The sequence below is a fragment of the Falco punctatus genome (genome assembly GCF_963210335.1).
Source record: "Falco punctatus genome assembly, chromosome: 4".
Taxonomy (NCBI): Eukaryota; Metazoa; Chordata; class Aves; order Falconiformes; family Falconidae; genus Falco; species Falco punctatus.
This window is the reverse complement of record NC_137583.1, coordinates 73101005-73120144: the sequence shown is the minus strand read 5'-3', so window position 1 is coordinate 73120144 and position 19140 is coordinate 73101005. Positions and strand designations below refer to the sequence as shown.

At 42.4% G+C, this 19140-nt stretch overlaps 1 protein-coding gene across 1 annotated transcript in view; it reads right to left on the bottom strand.

Annotated features, from left to right (window-relative positions):
• Nucleotides 1–10596: 10596 nt before the first annotated feature.
• ST8SIA6 (ST8 alpha-N-acetyl-neuraminide alpha-2,8-sialyltransferase 6) overlaps nucleotides 10597–19140 on the bottom strand; it is a 56400-nt gene continuing 47856 nt past the window's right edge. The window contains exon 9 of the mRNA XM_080386383.1: nucleotides 10597–18888. The gene's annotated coding sequence lies outside the window, so the exon portion shown is untranslated. The remainder of the gene's footprint in view (nucleotides 18889–19140) is intronic.

Here is a 19140-nt window from a genome sequence, read left to right as displayed (position 1 = left end):
AAAACTTATTTTGCAAACTGGGGATGGTAATTGCAAACATGCTTTCTGCTCTGACAGGCCTTGATGGAGCGTGCTGGAGTGCATGAGAGGTTTGCTGCCCCCAGCTCTCCCCACCAGACCCCAGCGCCCCGCGGCCGGGCTGCAGCAGTGCGTGCAGCTGTGCGTGCCTGCACCGCTCCTGCCCAACGCAGCGCAAAGCACTTGCCCTGCTGCTTTAAGCTAAAAAGGTTGGACTGTGATCCAGGAGGGGTCTGGAGTGGTGCATCCTCACACTGGTAGGATATGCCTCTATCCTGGCCAAATCCTGTTCTGCTGTTCTGTTATTCTCCAAGTGAAAAAGTTGTTTCTTATATTTAAACAGAATTTCTTGTATTGCAGTCCATGCCTATTGCCTCTAGTCTTGCTACTGGGTAACCGAGGAGAAGCTGGCTCTATCATTCATACTCCCTCCATCAGGTGTTTTTACACATTGATGTGATCCCCCTGAGCCTTCTCTTCTCCAGGCTGAAGAGTCCCAGCTCTCTCAGCCTCTAGTCATATGTCAGATGCCCTAAGCCTTTCGTTGTCCTCATGGCCCTTGGCTGGGTTTTTCCAGTATGTCCATCTCTTGTACTGGGGACCCCAGAACTGGATGCAGTACTGCAGGGGGGTCTCACCAGGTCTGAGCAGAGGGGAAGGATCACCTCCCCCAGAAAGCTTAGCTTCGTTCTACCAAGTTATACTGACCGGTCAACAAAAGGGTACATAGAAAGTGGTGACCTGGCAGATGGGAGGGTAAGTAAAGGCCAGAGCTCTACAGCAACACATGAACGTACTGGGTCAGACCAGTGACCCACCCGAACTCCTACAGTGCTTGCCGGGGAAACAGGGCTCCAGTCCCCAGAACCGCCTTCATTTCCAGACAAGCAGAAATTCAGGGGCTTTTTGAGCCAGTGGCTTTATTCAGATCATTGATGAACTTGTCTGACCTGATTTGAATCCTTTAATGTTTTTAGCTTCTAACAGCCTGTATTTTGTAATTTTACAATGTACCAGGGAAAAACATTTTCTTTTGATTATTTTATCCTCACTGTCTGATAATTTTGCTGACTTTCCAGTAGTTCTTGTGTTAGAAAACACAGTAAATAATAATTCTGTGTTCAACCCCTCCGTGCTGCCCCTCATTTGACAGACTTCTCTAGTAGCTCCCCTCCAGCACCTCAGCATGTTTCTTACATTTATACTGTCTTCTCATCCAGAAGCCACCCTGTAACCCTAATAATTCTCATCACTCTTTTCCATTTTAGTTCTGTTATAATGTATTTAAAACAAGGTGACTAGGACAACAAGCAGTCTTCAAGACACGTGCATTGGAGCAACACAGGGTGACATAACGGGAACTGCTGTTTTGTGATCAGTTACCTTCAAAGTAAGTAAAAATAGCCCATCTACTTTTTTGATCACTGCTCAGTACTGGGCTGATGTTTTCAGAGAGTTATTCACAGTGACTCAAAGATCTATTTTCTAAGGACTAATAGCTATGAGTTATTTTTCCCCCTACTTTGCCGTCATTGACATTAAAATTTCATCCACTGTTTGATTGTCCAGTCATCCAGGACTGTGAGATCTTCTGCAGCTTGGAGCTTTGCATTAATATTGATTGCCCTTCATAATTTTGTACTAACTGAACACTTTTGTCAACCTACTAGTCCATCCTTTGCTAGGTCACTGAGGAATATACTGAACAGTGAAGTCCAGTGTGCAAATACTTGTGGGATCCCAATGACAGCTTCCTTCCGTGGTGAAGGCTCTCCATTATTTCCTACTTTCTAGCTTAAAATAGGGAGAATCTGCCTTTTATATTTCTTAGGAATCTGCAGTGATCATTTTGCAAAAGCTTTTGACAAAATCTTCAGTCTGCATCACCCTTACTGGCCACTGACTATTCCTCGGACACAGGATGCATTGCAATTAGCAAACCAGTGGTTTCACACTGAGTTACTCCAGACCTATTTGATGGTTGCTATTCTGCTTTCTTCTTACCTGTCCATGTATTGATTTATTTCAAAACCTTTTCGGTTTGAGATTGTTCTTCATCTGTCACAGGGGGCTCCTTCACCTTGTTCTTAATGAGTTGAATCCATGGAAGCTTTTTTCCTGTGGTCTTATCATTGCTGAGTAACCCTTCTAACTCTTGGCTGCCTCTCTTGAACCTGCACTGAATTTCTGGCAGACACAATGGTTTGGATGTGTTTGAAAGTGTTTTTTATTAGCAGCTTTCTTCTTGAACTGGTATTTGATCCATCTCACTGGAGATCTATTGTCCATTTGCCAGATTTCCCTGGTTTTCCCATTTGGACATGACTTCTGTCAAGTTCTAGTAGTTCCCTTCACTGTCCTTTTTAACTGAGATAAGGGTTCTTTTTCTCTTTTTCTTTTTCTTTTTCTTTTTCTTTTTCTTTTTCTTTTTCTTTTTCTTTTTCTTTTATGTTCTATGTTCTATATCCTATTTTCTATTTTCCATTTTCATTTTCATTTTTCTTTTTTTTTTCTTTGTTTCTTCTTTTTCTGTTTCTTTTTCTTTTTCAGAGGCTTCTCAGCAAGATAGTAAGCAGTTATCAGTTTAATATAGTATCTCCAAAAGTCTCTTCATGGCTTGTCAGCATTTTCAATCTTTTAGCTTCTAACATATTTTTTTTTTTTTTACATTGCTGCCCACATTTAGAAGAAAGCTCCCTTTTGAAGTTCAGCTTGATTGAAACGGACTTCCAGGTCATTTTTCCTTCCTGGCTTGATTCCTCTTTGCTTCTAACCTCTCCACTTTCCACACAGTCTGTAAATTACTTGTCTCTATCTGTCCTTTGCAAGATATGTTCTTAGCATTTCTCTCCTTTAACCCATAATTATCTAGCTGCCTTTTCCTTTAGGTAGCGGAGCTCCTATGTATCTAACTGAACTTGGAGCAATTGCTTTGAACTTCATGGCATTTATTTCAGACATGAGGAAGAGCTTTCAGATGATAGCTTGTCAATTTCCCCCCAGCTTTATTAGATGGACTAATAAAACACAGGGCATCTATCCACAAACCTGGATTTAGACAGTCAGCAGATGAACAGGCACTGGAGGTGCTCCCCAGCCAGGCTGGCAGGGCAGGACCTCGGTGTCTAGCACCCATCCCACCTCCCCCAGCCAGGGTGCAGGGCAGGCTGGTGGGGAAGGATGGCTGGGGCAGAGCCTCCCTCCTGCTGTCCCTCGGCTGCCTGGCACTCAGCTCATCAGGGGCATGTGGGAACCCTGGTTTCATGTGAGCAAAGCCTGACACCCTCATGTACACCTTCACTGGCTGGTACCTCCAACGCCAGGGGAGCAGCACTGGCTATAACGCAGCTGGGCATCCTGATGCCAGCCATGACTCAGCCATCCACAGAGCTACTACTAATAGAAAGCATCTTAACTTTAAATCCTAGACTGAACACAAAGAACCAACTTTTTGGTTAGATATTTTGATCTTGCGTAATATTAGCAGCTGAGGTATGAAGTCAGTCTTCAGAGGGAGGTAACACAAGTACTATCTGAGAAGCCAGCATAAAGCAGCATACCAAAAGGAAGACCTGGGAGACTCTCACTAATGACATCTGAGGAAAGAGGTGAAGAAAGTACATGACTGTGATACTAAGTCTGAGAAGGTCCCCAAAAGCAGAACAAATAGCCCCCCAAGCGCTGGGGATTTGTCTTGCATAGCACCATGGACTACAGACCACCAAAACCAAGAGCAGGGCCTGAATGTGGCAAGTTCTTCAGCTTCTGTGCACCCACTAGCCTGAAGAAGTTTCCTGGTTTAACACACACTAGACTTTTTGTGTCCTTCTCTTGCGTGTGATGGTTCTGTGGTTTCCAGGCTGACTGGTATATCCAAACAAAACAGACATCACAGACTTCTCACAGCAGGTCAGAGTCCCTTATATTCCACATCATCAGCCTCCAGTTGGAGAGTTGCACTGTACAACTTTGCACTTTGAGCTATGTTGACATTAAGATAAGGTATTATATGTCTAAAATCCTACATGAATACATTCTGCAGGGTTTATTTATTTGCCTGCGGTCTGAATGGAGCCTGCTGGTGCTGCTAAGGGGGTGAGGAGGGGACAGCAGCAATCTAAGCAAAGGTGGCACAAGCACTGCGGGACCCAGGAAAGACAGACTGGCATAAGCTTGGTTATAAAAGATTTTGAAAACCACTATTTTATGCATGAGACAAAGCAAAATACTGGGCTGGCCTTCTACCTTTGTTCAATCTCCTTTCCACAGACACAAAGCAATTTCAAATGGACGATTTGCTTTCATCTTGCAAATATTATTTCTGTTCATCCAAGAAGCCCTTCCCCAAATGCACCCTACATCACTGGGGACCTGCTCCACACTCCAAATGTTTTTTTCATGTAATAAATACTTGACATTTAGAAAAATCGCTTCTAAATTTACACAGTGCAGAGCTCACACTTTGAGATTACCCTCTAAACACCCTGAAGTGCCAGGCGCATAAATAAATATCTTTGCAAATAGATTCTCATTTATTAGTTTTGCAAGTGTATTTTCACTTCTTGGAGATGGGTGATTACTACAGGAGGAAAGAAACAGTTCTGGTTTAAATTAAATAGTAAGGAAGTGCAGGAGAAAAGCTGATCAAAAATGTTAAATTCTCTCCTTGTTACTTTGATTTGTTTTTCATCTTTTTAATTTGAATTTCATAATATCTATTCATAAATATTTCATAATAATGGTACTATACATCAAAACTGTCCATTTCTGCTTTATGTCATGGCCAACCAAGCATAGATCAAGCTGTGAAACAGCAGTGAGAGATAAACCGCGGTTTCTAGAGAGAGGGAAAGTTGTCTGTCTGCAGTTCGTGCATGGTCCCCATCACAGAGAACACAAATGGATCTCAGGGTGTATTTTCCCCCATAACACTACTGGGAGAGGACCAAGCGTTGCTGTCCCCATTTTGCAGAGGATGCAATAGGGGATGAAGTGCTTGGCCATAGAGGAATCAAGGGACTGCTCTCTACTCTCACTACATGAAGATTAAAGAGGAAAAGATCCCTACAAAGGCATCCTTCCCTCTGGCCTGCAAAGTCTTGCCTCATTTCCAGGTGCTTGAAAAGGAAAGAGAGAAAAGATTCCTGATGGCCACAGATTGGTTAGCATCCCTTCTCACTATCACACAAGACCTGTGGACGGTGCCTGCGCTGCAGAGGCTGCTGTACCGATGCAGTTAATGGTGCCATGCAAGGACACAAAAATCACTGAGCAAGGTGACCCTTTTGCTTACTTTAGCTGTCAAAAACCTAAACCTCTTGGTCAGGTCGGCCCTCTGTTGTCAGTGGAGGAGTAACAGCACTGTGGTAGATGGGATAAAGGGCCCGTTTCCACTAGTCCGTGACTACAGAAGGCAGCTTTGCCAGCCCAGATGGTGAGCTCGGGGCAGGCTGTACAGGCCGTCACCGCCTCAGTACAGGCTGAGCCTTAGCAGCCAAAACCACCAGGACCAGGGATCTGAGAACATGTGCTCAGAGCCCTTGGGCCAAGCGCCTTCAGCTCGGGGACTGCTTCTGTTCTTCCATGAAATCTCCGAGTCAGTGGCAGCGATGACCATGATGACTACAGACAGATTGTGTTTTGTTCTGGTTGTGCCAAAACATTGTTTCTTGGCCAAGTCAAAACTTTGTGAAACTAGTTTCTCACTTTTCCTGGCAAATGGCAGGTGAAGCTGTGTGGAATGGGTTGAGTGTGGAGGTCCCTGTTAGCACAGAATCATGCTTTTGCTGCTGCTTACCTCTTTCTCTGAGCGTGGCTATCCACATTCAAGGAACATGCTGCCCAGTCAAGCTCCATGACATCCCTTCGTTAATGCTGTATTACACTTAGAACTGGCTATTATTTACCTCCGGCTTTTGGTTCTCTCAGGAAGATCAAGCCCATGGCTCCCAAAGCCCCTCAGACTCACAGTTACTTTATGTCTTGCTGCTGAATTGATCCAAGAATGACAATCCCTAAGTGAAAGCAGTTTTACTTGCACTGCTAGGCTGCTGAGCCAAAGCCAAAGTACAATCGGATTAAACTACCTCTAATGTATCTATTCAGGGCTGCACAACAGTTCAGGTACAGAAATCCAATACTGATTTCAACAGTGAACATTTGATAGAGAAAAAGAACTTCTGCATTCAGATTAACTTCTTGTAACTGTGAAAATTGTTTTAGATATCACAGAAATCAATTTCAGTATGTTTGTTATTCACCAAGGTACAGATTCTTTCAGAGAATCCTTATCAGCCTGATCTCATTATGTGTTCTAAGTGATGTTTACAGTCTGCTACTTGGCTGCTCTTTCCCTGGCCACGAAGTGTAATGCCAAGGGGTAATGATCAGGCCATAGACAAGTCCATGAGCAGGTACGAATAATACATAGGTATGACTAGCCGGTAGCTCAGTCTGGGGTTGTACCTGCATTTCACCACCACTGTAGTCCCTTAGGGTGGAGCATCGAACTACAGACGTTATGGCCCAGCTAATCACCCTACACTCTTTATAAACCAGGGAATCCAGGGCATGATTTATCACATCCTAATGTAGGTAACTAGAATAACACAAATGAATTATTCTCCTCTTCTCTCCACAGACGGTAACGGGAACCTACAATTATGTTTTTGAACTACAGTGATGACACTTGCCTTCAGTCACATGGAGAACACCTCTGATGTCAAAACACACCTGCTTCAGTTCACTGCTAGACTATACAGCACTGAACTCCTGCGCTGGCCACATTCTCCCCTCTTCTTTCTCTTTTCCCCTGGCCTGAGGTCACTTTGCAGTGATCTTCCATCTCAGCTGATCTCTTGCTGTCTGACTTTTGAAATTAATATCCTCAGCAAATTATTCAGCTCCTGTGGAGCACATACAACACAATCAGTATAATTACTTCATGTCACACCTCAGTTGTCACTTCACTTTAATGGACTGCAAGTAAGATGAACTTGAAAAGTGCTCTAAGTTAATGTTCTTAGAGTTTCTATTTTAGACTCTTCTGAAAAATGTTAAATATATTCAGAAAAAGAGATTTCATCCTAGAAATGATTATCTTTATTATAGCAGAGCGAATAGGGCCGACAGAGTTCAGAGCTCTATGATTAAGCCACTGTTAAAAAAAACATTCAATGTAGATAGGGAAAGGGTAGGACAGGAATGACAGGACTGATCTAGTAAGTGTAGGTGTTTACGATACAGAAATTTAGATATGAAATCGTCACCCTGACTGTGAAGTACCATCCTGTGTTTATGGACCATGGAGCTTAGCACAGAAGTCACCCTACCTTGAACCGGGGACTGTGGTTGGTGAGATGAATCTCAGGGTATTTCCTTCTGCCACCTCGCTCAGTTTTGCAGCAAGGTGAGGTGCCCAAGGACACTGGCAGACCTGTGTCACAGCTGCTAGATCTGCCTCCCACTGGCCCATCCAGTGCTTCAACATGTCTGGCTTTTTAAAAGGAGGTTATTTTACACCAGCATTTGATGAAAAACTGTATTCAATGTCAGAGGACAGTAATCTCCAATTTAGGCCACTGCTCCTGCCACTTAATGATCACATCCCCTTCATAACAATTCTCCATGATGTCTCATGCATGAGCATATCCAGAGTATCTTAAATCTTGTGTCTTGCTCTCACATTCCAATGCCTGAGAGAACAGCGTTGTCTTTTTTAGATCCAGCTTTGAAACCTTTTGTGACAGTGTAACAACTCTGTATTTGGAAAAGTAGGAAAAATTAATTTAAAATCCATCTAGGGTAAGAGTCTTTTTGCTCCTCTTCTATATCATAATACAGCTTTCGGACATGTACCACGGCAACACGCCACCCAGCTCAACTCCTTCCTCTCCTACAGGTGATTCACCCCCATCATTCCTACGTTCCTGGCAGGACTCCTGGGCACCCAGCTGCTGACAGGTCTGGGGGGGGCGGCAGCCAGCCCGCAGGCAGGAGCTGTGCCTGTGCTCTGCTAGGGCAGAGAAAGCACGGGGCTGCAGCCCCCTCCTGCCTGGGGTCCTGCCTGGGCTCACAGCAGGTTTTGCACAATTCATATTGTCCGAGGAAAAGAATCTGTTTGAGAGGGGCAGTCTGAACCGAGGGAGCGTTGCTGAGTGGTTTTACTGTGTTAGAACTCCACACATCATACATAATGCAAGAGTAATTTTCATCCTTACAAAGGAGATTAAAAGCTAAACAAAAAGAACCAGTGCCCCTGCGGGTTTGGAGTTACAGAAGCAGCACTACGCTTAGAATTCAGTCAGATTATTTTTGCCCGAAAAGTCTCTCAAAATACCTAATAAAGTAATTTTGAAGATGAAAGTTATTCCATTTCTAATAATTTTCCCCAGCACATCCAGCATTTCTTCTTCCAGTAACAGTGGCAGAATGTGAGCTTCTGGGCCAATCCAGCTTTGCTCCCTGGTGCTGCAGAAAAAAAGACAGCAGCTCAGATTCAGTCCTCACTGGGCGCTCTCTCTTTTCACTTACACGATAAAAGAGTTTCATCTGCATTTATATACTTAAGAGCTAATGCTTTCACTATGGTATCTCCATTAACCAGATGGTTCCATCTATCAGTCTGCACAGGCTGTGAGATCCTGATACTCCTGTTCACGATTAATTGTCTCTGGCCAGACTGAGAATGACACAGACACTTGGTACAGGATGGAAGAGGCAAGCTAAACCTTAGGCACCTATCTCAAGATGTAGGTACATTCAGATACCAGAACATGGGCATACTGGGATCCTTAAGGAGAAGGCAATCTCCCACCTCTTTTCAAAATGCTGATAGATCTTTCTCAGCCCATATCTGTATTTTTCCAGCTGCTGGCCATGATGTAGCCATGACCCCAGCTCCTCTAGCCCATGGCTTTCAGCTTGTGGACTAGACTTTGCCATTCTCTTCTCCTGGACTAACCAAGTGCCCTTACGTTGTATCACCTTCACATGACGCTTTTTGCCAATAGTATTTTAAGGCAGGAGGAAAACCTAACCTGGTCTTGGACAATCTTGTTGCTCCTGGGAAAATTCCTTCTTAAGTCCTCCTAACACCAGTGTCCATGTGTTTCCCTTAGGAGGAGGGTCACCTTCATGGGAGATGCTCGGCCCCAAGGAGAACTGTTTGTGCTTGATGTGATTCAGAGGTACTACAGCTATTTGACAGGCATAATCTCAGTGCATGATTGCTTCCCTCCTGCCCTCCTCTTGCCCAGCCAGCTTTTCGCAGACTGCTTCCCTTCTAGGCAGGGGATGAGGAAGAGGCAAAGCTTTATCTGGGGCAGCTCTCACTTATTCTGTACTTGGACCAAATAGTCTTAATCACCAGGCAGCGCTGCTCTTTCAACATTTAGCTGTTCAACAGCTAGATACTTGAGATGGCTAAATTCATCCTAAGACACTTTCCACAGCAGAAATCACAGTTCTGCTTTAGAACTAGCTCAGATTATGAGGATACGTTTGCACCTGCATCACTCATATGCAATTTCAGCTGTCAGCACAGCAAACAAAATAAACCTTTTGGTTTTGATTAGCTATGAAAGACTCACATGCTGAGTGTGAAGAAGGAGGGAGGCCAGAAAGATCCAGGTGTCAATCTTTGGGCAGAAGCCACTTGGTTGTCCGTGAGGCCAAATAAAACCTTTCGGCTCTAATCCTCTCTTCTGGCTGCAGTAAAATTTGGCAATGGCAGTTCCGTCCCTAGAGGGCCCTAAAGGATAACAGTCCACACCGCGGAACGGCTGCACGCACGCATTTGACCCGACTTGATGAGACAGTCAGCTTCTGTTTGGGAGAAGTCGCAGTAAGCAGCACAGAAGCTATATGGCCTTCTTCTGGCCAAAAGTAAAAAGGAAATGCTCTGAAGGAAAATGCTTTCTCTGAAATTCACGTTTGAAATTCATTCACTGCATGTATCTGTGTATGTGACTAAAACCTCCATTAAGAAAAAACCCCACAAAAAGCCACTAAAACATGTGTAGAGGTCTACCAGATACGCATGTACTAGACATGTACTCATGGTCAGTATCTTGTATGAAAAACTTTTGCATCAGTTGTTTTAACATTTTCAGTTAATCACTGTTTTCAAAGTGTTCAGTTATTTTTTTAGAGATAGTTTTCAAATTTAATAGCTATTTTTAGACGAAAAGGGTAACAATTTTTGTTTCTTGATTGGTTCCTTTCCTTGTTTGATTTTTCTTTAATTAAAAAAAAATATCCTGAGTAATTAGAAGTAACAAAAGAAGATGGTTAATTGTGTTGCTATATGCAAACAGAAAAGACTGAAATTACATGACGGTATTATTTAAACAATATATATTCATATATGTCCCAGTGCCCCACCACCCCAAACCTGTTTTTAAGCACAACTTGCTTTTTTCCTTGCACAATTTTAAGGAATCGTGCATGTTTCTACTGTCAGTTGCTAACGCTGCTGTAGAGGAATCAGACTAATGCATTCTCTATCCTGCTGTGCCTCAGAAGACGTATTTTTGATTGTGAAGTCTCAGGAATTCAACAAAGAAAAAACCCACATGATTATGTCTAGTCAGTCTTTATTTCCAAACAGAAACTGCAAAAATATTCTATTACAGAACAGGTAACTAGTGCAGAATTCTAAGTATGCATTATAACAGTGAAACCATTGCCTCCTTGACAAAAAATCATTAGGCACTTAAAACATGAAAGCAAAGTACAAATTAAATCAGCCGTAACAGATGACTCAACAATACAAATTTATCTTGGTTTTCTGTAATAAAAGCACACACATGGTTGAGGAGCTTTCCATGCCTCCTCCTAAATCCTGCGCAGAGACACTTCTATGTTACGCTGCACACAGTCTACTCAGACAATATCAAGTTCACATTTGAAAACATTATAAATTCAGCATTGAGAGAATTTGAGACAATTTTTTTGGAAACAGCAGTAGCAGAGCCTACACTAGCAGCTTCACACAGAGCTTGGCGCATGTGGAGGAGCACAGTTATACCAGCTCCAAGAGGGGATAAGCTCTGCTTCAACAATTGCATTGAAAAGAATGGAACCGAAATGAATGCAAACCATACATATTTTAATAGACAATGAAATCTCTGGGCAAAAGCTATCATGGAAACTTTATGGAATTACATTTTGACACATGGAACAGTCTCTCAAAAGAAAAAACATGCATTTGTCTTCCCTTAGGAGCAGCCCCGTGCAGAACCTCTCCGTTCACCTATCTTCTCCCTTGCAGATGTTGAACTAAATCAGAAGCAGAAGTTGCCTCTTAGACCCATCTTAGAAAGGTAAACCTAAGAAGGAAGTGTCCAAATGACTAACAAAAATACCCTTCCAGAAATCAGCCAGATACCCTTAAAATGATTTTTGGTTGTAGCACTTTTTTTTTCTTTTTTTAGGTGACATTATGTAACTTGCCCCGCAGTTTATGCTGATAGCACAAAATCTAGTGAATATTTAAAATCATTTTAATCAGATGCTTAAAAAAAAGAATGTTAAGCATATTAACATAAAGAATACATATGAAGCTACTATATAAAATGTGCATCTAAACCACGCGGAAATGTCAGTTGTTACACTTCAGTTCCACAAGAATTTAAGAACGGGCTTGTACCATAAGCACTAACAACAAATACACCAAGAAGGAGGTGTTTTTAGGGCATCACCTCACAGCTAAGCCAGGAGCTGAGGAGCCAAACAGGTTGTTGAACTACAGACTTGCTGTGAAGAATCTCCTCTTGTCAAGGACTGAAGTGAATAATGAGGCATTTTAAACCAGCAATATTGTCTTAGACTAGACTATCCTGTCACAACCATTAGCATGATCCATTTTGATGCCCTCTTGCCATGATACCATGAATTCATGGTGGGATCATTAAATACCTCCATCACACAATTGTCTGAGTTTTCTCCCTCGCTGGAGAAGAGAGGGATGAAAAAAAAGGCAAGACACAGCAGTACTACTGACGTGTTGCTGAAGTGTCAGGATTTAGAAAAAGACAGATTTGACTGTTTACTTGATGGCAACATGAATATGCCACTCCTTCTTGTACTTAAGTTTTCATCCTTCAACCAGTATTTGCCAACACCTGCCACCAAAGGGCAGTTTCTGCTCACAGAGGGACGTGAGGTCAGTCAATTATCACACATTGCAGTACCAAGTTTACTCCTTGGTCTACAGCAAACCCAAGCTGATGCACTCCCATCATGTTAAGCTCTTGTTGTATTGTACAAATTTGCTTGACATTGAAAGCGTACTGACAGGCTGCTACCACGGCTGGACCAGTGCACAGTAGCCCAGTAACCCAGGGTCATTCCCTTGGTGAGCCAGCATTCCCAGAATAGGAAGGTATTCTGTAATGTGACTTTATGAAAAAAGACCACAAAATAACAGCAATAGTTCCTTTGCTTAGTGGCATGCTGCAGATTGTTTCATGCTCTGCTCAAACATGATAATTTAGAGCCAATTACGAAATACTTTATGAAAATCTGGAAAAAAGCTTAATAAATATGAATCTGCCTACTCGTTGTGTGCTATAGCTGAAAGGCCCAAATGATTTCTGCACAGTACCCTGAGAAATCAGCAGCCTTTGAAACTTGGCTGTCCAGAAACTCAGAGAAGGATGATGTTCCTGCCTAAAATGACAGAATTCAAAATCAAGAGAGCCAGGCTTTACGCGGTAAATACACATCCCCTTGTCACCCTTCTTGGCTAGCAGACCTACAGATGAAAGAGATCAGTTGCTGAAGTACCACAGGATGAAGGATTACCTGGCTGTAAATATTTCAGACTAAGCTATATTTAAATAACACGCTCATGTGTAAGCAGTCTACTGCTTCAGAGTGTGCAATGGGTGGCTATCAGCTGTTTGAAATAAAGCTGTTTCAGAATAAAGCACTTCACAGAATATTGCTTGGGCTTGATCTCACACAGACTCCTGTACACAAGTGGATGTGTGTTTTGTGGACCTGAGAGTCCCTGGAGGAGCTACTGCACAGATGTTCAGGATCTCACTCTGCAGGTTTGTCAAATGAGAGCAAGTGACAGGACAGAGAAAGAACTCCAGGTCAAACATTTTTTAAACCTAGACTGTCATGTCAGGCTGTAGCTCCACCATGAAGCCTGTGCAGACTCAAGGTCCAAGTGATCAATCAACCCTGACCAATTACCCAATCCAGATACCTGCACTGGATAGAAACAGATAATACCTAACAACAGGACTATTTTACTAGTGATTTGGGGAGCCCACAGAAGGTGCTAGGTCACCTCGATAAGAGTTTCTTTTCCTGAATCACACAGGATGCAGAACTTCATCTTGATTCAAGCATGGCAACATGCCAGACATCTCACTACTGTACAAAGGAAAGAGAATCAAAGCAAGATTAACTGGTCTCAAAACCACCAGACCTTGTACAGCTCTGTTCTCTGCAGATGCTGTTTGAGATGCTGGGGTTAGCAGAGACTGAAAGCATAGATGTGCTGAATAACAAAGAAGTTTATGCAAATTTACTGTCAGTGAACTGAGAAATAGTATTTAAAGTCAAAGGTTGTTTTTACAGTTACCATTTGTGAACCTGCTGGTGGTGAACATTGTTAAAATGACTGTAATGGGAAGAGAGAAGAGGGAGCAATAATCCACCAGTGTAGGTACCTAAAATCCTTAAGTGCTTTATACCACCGCAGGGAGAGATGGGCTTCTGTCCACCAGAACAGCTGCTGTGCTGTGATCTCCCCCTGCAGGGGGTCCATCGCTCCCCGCTGGCGGGGAAGGCCCCCAGAGACAGAGTCATAGAATTGCAGAATCATTTAGGTTGGAAAAGTCCTTTAAGATCATCAAGTTTAACTGTTAACTCAGGACTGCCAAGCCCATCACTGAACCATGTCCATAAGCACCACATTTACGTGTTTTCCAAATACCTCCAGCAATGGTGATTCCACCACCTCCCTGGGCAGCCTGTTACAATGCTTGACCACCCTTTCAGTGAAAAAGTTTTTCCTAATAGCCAATCTAAACCTCCCGTGGCACAACTTGGGGCCATCTCCTTTTGTCCTGTCACTTGTTACCCGGGAGGAGAGACCGACCCCCACCTGCCTACAGCCTCCTTTCAGGCAGCTGTAGAGAGCAATAAGGTCCCCCCCGAGTCTCCCTTTCCCCAGACTAAACACCCCCAGTTTCCTCAGCCGCTCCTCATAAGACCTGTGCTCCAGACCCTTCACCAGCTTCGTTGCCCTTCTCTGGACACGCTCCAGCACCTCAACGTCCCTCCTGTTCTGAGGGGCCCAAAACTGAACACAGTGTTCGAGGTTTGGCCACTCCAGTGCCAAGGACAGTGGGACATCCTTTTATGTTACCTTCCAGACTTGGCTGAGGTTTCAGGGGACCACCAGGCCTGTCCAACAACCATCAGATGACAAACAGCCCCATTGTGTCCCTACAGTCCCACCTGCATGGTCTCACCCCCTCCTTTGCTTTGACTCTGAAATTCCCCTGGGTCTGTTGGCATGAACCAATTTTCTCTTTTCGTTGCTGTGTTAGGTTTTTGCCAGCTCAGTGTGCCAAACCAGCTCGATTTAGGATCAGATAGGAGCAAGAGATGGCATGAAAGAAGGGCTGCAGCACAAGAACAAGGCATGAACTGCGTAGCCAGCCATTACAGTTTAAGTCACCATAGAGCTACAGCCAAATTTTAGCACATCCAGACAGGCAAAGTGAATACTCCACCATACTGCCTTCCTTGAGATGTAAATCAAGCGATTTAAAGTATGTTTTACTATGCTTACTATGTATGTTTACATGTTTTACTGCAAGCATGGCAATGTTTGATTCATAGCATACAAACTCCCTAACAGACTCTAAACAGGACTACATAATGCCCCACAGCAGGAAGAGAAATAACCAACTTCAGGCAGCACAGGATCCTAAAAAAGCTGCAACATGAACGATTCAGAGGAGAAAAAGGAATAAAAGCAGCCAGGCAGGCTTTAATTTAACGACACTGCGAAGCAGTCATGTGCAAGGACACTATCAGTCTCTCCAAAGGTACAGTGGAACTATTATCACGTTGTCAGTGTTTCTATCTTTAGAATACTATTTAATCTCAATATTCATTCCACAGCATGTGACAGCACTGAAGGCCCACAAAACCTAAAAATGGTTATTCCTCATATGAAGTAGATGGAACTGAAAGGCCCTTCCTAACCTTTGTTCAAGAATCCTTAATCAAAACTGCACTTGGCTCAGTCTTGCAAAAGTGTCATAAACATTCCCAGCCAAGTACAAAATCCACGTATTCATCATTAACCTGACACTGATGTAAAATAAATGAGAAACCCCAGATGTAAAATAAATTCAGCTACCTGAGAAAACATCCTTTCCCACAGCGAGTGTACTTCAGCAAGTCTTGATCAATCTAACTGCACCCTGTCATGCAGAAATGCCACTATTAACTTGCCCAGCCTGCACACAAATTAACACAACCCAGCCACCAAGCACACAGCAGCAGTAGCTATAATAAAGTGGGCTACAAGGTCTGCACTCCTGTGGAGTGAAGTGGATGCAACTAACATTTCATAATAACTTCGTGTCTGGAGCAGGGCCTGAGAAAGCTACATTAAAAATAGGTTATTAATCTGAAGTCTAATAGAGGATATGTTTATTCTGTGAGGAGTTAAGAGTGTTTGTAGGAAAGGGTAGGAAAGGTTAACAGTTCCTCCACGCATTTCTTGTCAGTCCTGTGCTCCACACAAATCACTGAGAGCTTTGAGAGCATGGAAGATCAGGTCTTCAGGTCAATGACAAGTTTAAACTTCACCAAAACAGCGCTAAAAAGTCAAAGTGTCTGACCGTGTTACAGAGCTTTCTGTTTGCTCTCATTTGTGAATGCCACATCACACTCCTTCAGCTAAGAATCTTTTCGTCAAGGAAACTAGAATAGGTTTCTTCTTTTTGGCTAAACCTCTCTTAAAATGTAGTCCAATAACCTTTCCATTTACTAATACATGTGCATTATAAATAACATAGCTGCACAGAAATAGTCCTGACACACTGTAACTTCAGCTTTTTATGGTGTGTCATGAAACACTATACATTTTTCACTGAGATAATGCAATACAGCACTAACAAACACTTTTGAAAAAAGTTGCTTTTCCATTGCAAACAAATTTAATTTTCTCCTCTCCACATCTTCTACTTACACACAACCAGATTTTGCCACTTTATTCATGCCGAGTAGTTCACTGAATTTAATCTGAGCAATGAATAATCAATTGATTCCCTTTGCATCACCTCTATGTACACACAAAGCACTTGCAGTTGTTCTGGACGCAATGCAAGATCCTCTCAATCTCTAAAAGATGTATAAATTTTTCCAAGTCAAACCATGTAGCTGCTACACAGCCAAGATCATCTCAATGCACTACATTAGACTGGAATAAGTTACAGTCCTTGCCCGAGCACAGGTGTGTCTTTGTCTCTTTGAATGAAATATGATGTGGTTCTCCTCAACCTAGGCCATTTGCATCACCCAAAGGACAACTACATCACTTTGCACAGCTTCCAGCTACAAACACTCAGGGACAGTCTACGTGAGTGATTTGTGGCACAGGAGGAACTCTTTTGGGAGCAAGTTTGTCTTTGATCTACAACTAGGGACTTGCATTAGGCCATCACCCCTAACACCCATAACGTGGATGCAGAGTCTTGCTGCACCCAGCTCTCTGCACATGAGCAGCAGATGCCTGTGGCCAAAACTGGCACAAATTTCACTGCTGGTGAAGACAAAATGTGGACATGGGGTGCTGGAACCACAACAGATCACAGTAAATCAAACTCTTGTGCTTGCCTCTTTCAGTTACCAGCTGGTAACGCATATAAACCCACCGACTCAATTCCGATGTCTTTGTTAAAAGCCCTACTGATATTCAGAGGTCTGCTCAGGTACTAGTGGTGTTATTCAATGCCCCCAAGCACTATCTATTTTTTAAAAACTGTATTTTCAAAAATTTACTTTGTTGCTGATATATGCAGGCAGGATTTATGGACAATAGTGCTGGATTCCGCTGTCATTATCTTAGAAATGGATCAAAATGCTGAATGTGTCTCAACTAACAGACCTAGAACCATAATGATTGATTCCAACACTTTCAGGATTATTTATGTGATTATAAAACTGCTGCAAGGTAAGCTTTCAAATATTACAACAATATAGAAATGCTTTTATGAAGTATCAGTTTAGAAGTTTTTTTGAACTTAACTTTATAAGGTTCAATACACTGAAGTAGGATTTTTTTTTTCTAGATATAATCTTCAATAAGTGGAATATTGACTGCTCTTTAAATCAGTTGGGGATTTAATACAGTGGCAAAATGAGTTCTAGTACACAAAATTCCTGATAGTATCTGTCTGTAAAAGGAGAAGGACACTTTATCTTTGAAGTGATCATTCAAAAGACTCTCAAAAAAGCCACTGAAATTTTTTTCACAGAAACTGGTTATTACAATTTTTTTGTTGTTTTGGCAGGGTTTTTTTGTGTGTCCAGCCTTCCCACAGTAAAATATATTAGCAATAACACAGAAGCAGCTACAGCTAGGGCAACAACTGTTAGTCACAGTTCCTGTAAATGTTAATATGATTCTTTCCATTGGGCTGATATTTCACTTTCTCTTGTCACAGGCTGTTGCTCCACAAGCATTCCTGGACCATATGGAAACTTAAAGCACAAGAAGTGCATGGATTTTAAATTAAGTGACTGTAGGTTCTTTTCTCATATGCCCTGGTACAGGAGAAAAGCTTGGGGTTGATTGTGAGAGGAACATTCTTCTAATAATGCCTACAGTAGTCTCCTTTATCTGTAGTCACATATTGATACAAGCTATGCTAGGTGAAAAAGAAAGAAGAAATTACACATTTGGTACCTATCATATTTCTAATGAATGGTCCATCTTGTATGTCAGCTAAGATACAGAGCTGGGATTGCAGGAATGTGTGCAAAGTCATGCCCTAACAGGACTCTGGAGATTGCAGCATGGAACCTAGTTTATCGTCCTCATTTGGAGCTGAACTGGACCTTAGACAGGAACACAAGCAAGAAGAGGGGTTTAAGAACGATTATACATCTCTGGTCCTTCCAACACTTGTTCACAAAATTAACATCATCCACATGAGTGATACCATTAAATCCACAGCATTATCTATTGCTCACAAAATGAAAGCCCATTAAATCCACAGCATTATCTACTGCCCACAAAATGAAAGCCCATAAACCACTTGACTATCTCTAACCTGAGGGATTTTTTCATCTGTGCACCCTGGGACAAACCAAGAATGACATGGCTCTGAATCAATTATTCCTCTGTAGTTCTTCTCATCACCTTTCTCATGTAGACAAATGCTAGTGTTTACAGGATCAAGCTCTTAATTGAAAATGTTCACTGCCAATTCATGCAGCTACCATACGGAAACTATTGCCTGTATAATGTGATATTAACAAAATCAGAGATCTTATGTCTAAAATATTTTAACGAACCTTTAAGAAGCAAGACATCATGAATGTCACATATTGCCACCATCCTGAGATTGTGCTTTGCTACAATTAAACCAATAGTCAGGAGTTTCAGAATTTCCCAAATAAACGTTATTTCGTATTTAAAAAACTGATTACTCAAAATTCAGAAATGTAGCAGTCACTGTGCAAAAAGAACGCTTCCTTTTCTCCCCAAGTGTAAAATATTTCTCTATTGTAATAATGCAGTTTGATGCTCACAAAATCACGTCAGATCAAATCCAACACCGAACTGCTGAGATACACACAAATTGTCTCCTTAGGATCATCGCCCTGGAATTAAAACAATAAAATATGTTATTGGTATTTCTTGTCTAGCAGGAAAACTGCTTGTTATAGTAAAAATAAGCCAATAGCTTAGTCTTCTGTGTATGCCATTCACCTTCTGCATCTGCCTTTTCATCCTTATTTCAGATTGGGAGTCTGTGACATTTATTATACAGCACCACAGGCTCACAAAACTCTCCTGGGTAAGCTGGACTGCTAGTGTCTGATCTAGCCTGAGCATTTGCTCTTTCTAAAGGA